We start from the raw sequence: 4325 nt of genomic DNA, 5'->3' as shown, positions 1-4325 counted from the left end.
GAAAATAAAAAAAAAACACTTTATAATACAATAAAATATTCAAGAAGAATTTTTGGTGAGGAAGTAAATGCTATGTTCTTATTTCACAGAAAATGGTAAAAGTCTAAAACAATGTTGCTATATTGTATTTTAGAAGAAGAAAACGAAACATAAATGAATACAATAAAATGTTGAATAAATTCAAGTCATCCGCTGCTCGTTTTCATATTTTACCACAAGGTGTTAAAATCATTTCAAATGCTAAGAATTTGAAAATATTTTCTCCTTGGGTAAAATTTGACTGAAATGATAGGGAAACTCAGTAAGTAAATACATTCATAAATAAATAAAAATAAAGCAAGACAATATATAAAAACTTCTCAGAAGTTGCAAAAGGCAGGCATGGATATGTAGTTAACAAATTTGCTTCCCAAATATGGTTTGGGGTTCAGTCCCACTGCATAGCACCTTACACAACAAGAGATTTCTAAAATAGCCCTGGGCTGAGAAAAGCATTACTCTTTAACTTGTTTCTGTCATTTGACTGTGGCCATGCTGGAGCACCGCCTTTTAGTCGAGCAGATCGACCCCAGGTCTTATTCTTTGTAAGCCTAGTACTTATTCTATCGGTATCTTTTGCTGAACCACTAAGTTACGTAAACACACCAGCATCAGTTGTCAAGCGATGTTGGGAGGACAAACACAGATACACAACATATACACACACATACATATATATATACATACATACGATGGGCTTCTTTCAGTTTCCGTCTACCAAATCCACTCACAAGGCTTTGGTCAGCCCGAGGCTATAGTAGAAAGACACAACCTGGAACCATGTGGTTGGTAAGCAAGCTACTTACCACACAGCCACTCCTGCATTGTCAATGAATTTGGTAGACAGAAACTGAAAGAAGCACACAGTGTATGTTCTGTATGTATATATGTGTGTGTGTATGTGAGAGAAAAGGTATTTGCACATTTGTGTCTCCTTGTCTTGACATTGTGTGATGATAATTGTGAGTATCACTGTCATACAAGCAGCATCATTCATTTCCAATCTTCTGCCAAAAAATGTCTGGCCGTAGAGAATATTAGGTGAAGTTCGGTGATGGGAATGGCATCCAGACAAAGAAAGTTCATCAAAACGATACAATGGAATGTGATCATTAAAACGATGATGATGATGATGATGATATATTTAGGTGCAGGCATGGCTGTGTGATTAGGAATGTTGTATCACAACCATATGGCTTGACAGTCACTCCCAGCATATATATATATACGGGGAGGCGCAATGGCCCAGTGGTTAGGGCAGCGGACTCGCGGTCGAAGGATCGCGTTTTCGATTCCCAGACCGGGCGTTGTGCGTGTTTATTGAGCGAAAACACCTAAAGCTCCACGAGGCTCCGGCAGGGGGTGGTGGCGATCCCTGCTGTACTCTTTCGCCACAACTTTCTCTCACTCTTTCTTCTCTTGGCCTGCTCGCTTAGCCAGCGGGGTGGCGTCATTTGAAGGCTAAAACAATGCGAAGCGCATTGTGACCAGCGATGTGTAACAACATCTGATAGCCTGGTCGGTCACGTGGTGGTAAAAAAAAAAATATATATATACATACACACACACAAAAATATATGATATATATATATGTATATATATATCTATATATATATATATATATATGATATATTGGGTTGGCAACTAAGTTCCCGCAGTTTTTTTAAATTTTGGAATCTATTTTTTTCTAGAGTTCTATTTTTGAATCATTTTGGTATCTACTTTGTTTTTTTTTTTTCTAGTTAATTTTTGTTTATTTTCAGATCATTAAAATGGAATGTCAAGTTAAGAAAAATGAGCATTTTCAACACCTCCTCCTTTTTGCTTTTAACGAAGGTTTTAAGGCCACAAAAGCTGCTTGTGACATTTGTGCTATGTATGGAGTGGGTGCCATAACTGGAAGAACCACTTTTGATCGGTATGCCAAGTTCAGAAATGGAAATTTTGACCTCAATGATGCACGTCATTCTAACTGACCAGTTGAGTTTGATGAAGAGCGATTAAACCAACTTTTGTATGAAAATTCTTGTCAAATGACAAGGGAACTGGAAGAGAAAAAGGAATGCTCATACACTACTATAGAGAAGCATCTTCACTTGATGGGAAAGGTTCAGAAGTATGGGGCATGGGTTCCACATGCTTTAAGTGAAAACAACAAAAATCAACGAGCCACAATCTCTCTCTCTCTCTCTCTCTCTCTCTCTCACACACACACACACACACATATGATGAGCTTCTTTCAGTTTCTGTCTATCAAATCCACTCACAAGGCCTTAGTTGGCCTGAGGCTATAGTAGAAGGCACTTGCCCAAGGTGCCATGCAGTGGGACTGAACCTGGAACCATGTGGTTGGTAAGCAAGCTACTTACCACACAGCCACTCCTGTCTTGATAACAAAACAGTTAAGCATTTTTTCTTTTTTTCTTTTTGGCAGCTTCCTTCTATTGTTAAGACAGTTACAGTGTGATTTGAGCAATATTTGGAATGCTGTTCCTCGTCAGTGATGTGTTTACATCGGGGATTCCTCGTCGGCTTTTATATTCATACAGTTTTCCAGCTGCTGATCAGGAAACATTTACATGACAACAGAATTGGTAAAGCAATAAGAGAAGATGTTTTAAAGGAACAATAAACTCACAAAATATCGTGTGATTTATCAAGAATCAATATGTTCATTAATCATAATCTCATGATTGGAATGTAACAACTTTTTTTGTTTCTCTTCTCCCCCCGCCCATGTGACATCTTGTAAACAAGGCTTAAGGGTATATAAAACAAATGTATTCACTCGATATAAGTTTCAAACAGCTTATAGATAGGAATGTTCTGGTCCTGGTAGTAAAAGCCTTAGAAACCAATTTTGGAACTGCCATGAGAACTGAACACAGAAATCGATCAACTGATCAATTCGTCAATTCTTCTTATAAACTGATTATTCTTGGAAAATCTATATTATATATAATTTGGAGAGTCAAGTTGGATTGTATTTTTTTTTCTCCTGAAGATATATTTCAATAATATATCAAATTGATATACATTCTATCTATAAATTAGAAAAATCAAAGAAAATAATACAAAGTTATTTATTGAAAAGAAAAAGAAAGAAACAATGTCTCAAAATAATAGTAAAAGTAATAGTTGTTGTCGTTGTTGTTATTGCTATTATTATTATTATTATTATTATTATTTTTATTATTATTACTATAATCAATAATAATATTTTCTCACGTACAAAGATTCTAGAGAATGGATTTAGTTGATTTAACCGACCTCATTTATATGTACACACACACACACACACATACAAACACACACACATGTACACACACACACACATGCAGACATTCATGCACACACACACACACATACATGTCTGTCTATCTCTATATAAGAATAAATATATGTATATATATATTATATTACATATATATATATATATATATATATATATATATATGTATACATATCTATATACATACATATCTATATACATACATATATATACATATATATATATATATATATATACATATATATATATAACACATATATATATACATATATATATATACATATACATATATACATATATATATATAACATATACATATATACATATATATATATACATATACATATACATATATACATATATATATATATATATATAATATATATATATATATATATATATATATATATACATATATATATATAGCTATATAGATATGCACCTGCACACATGCACATAAGCATACACATATAATGTATTTTTTTAACAATAGACTCATTGGTTATAGGTTTCCGATGAACTGGTCTCTGGTTCACTGCGTTTCCAATGGCGTGAATGATAAGCGAAATGCCTGTGTGACTTCAAACTGGATAAACACCACACAGCTCAAACTCATTTTTGTTTGACACACCGGTTTACTGTCAGTTTTTGCAATGATGTGTATATCATTTACCACTGTATATACATCTACACATACACACACATCTGCATACACAATATACAATCAATCGATGCCAGCCATAAGATTTGTGTTGCTCAATCATTGATTTATAACACAAGTGGCTGAGTATTCTGAAGACACGTGTACGCTTTAATCACAAGCAGAATCATAATAACACAGTTTTAAAAGAGCAGAGTCTTTGAATTAAACGAATAATCCATCTGATAGGATTCCATACATTTCTACATAAATTTTTAATTAAAACGTATGGGTCGAGCCAATGTTATTGTAAACGAGTCTTGTGTAGAATGACACACATCAAATCGAAATCAA

Source organism: Octopus sinensis, linkage group LG3, assembly GCF_006345805.1.
Source record: "Octopus sinensis linkage group LG3, ASM634580v1, whole genome shotgun sequence".
Taxonomy (NCBI): Eukaryota; Metazoa; Mollusca; class Cephalopoda; order Octopoda; family Octopodidae; genus Octopus; species Octopus sinensis.
This window is presented reverse-complemented; position numbering follows the sequence as displayed.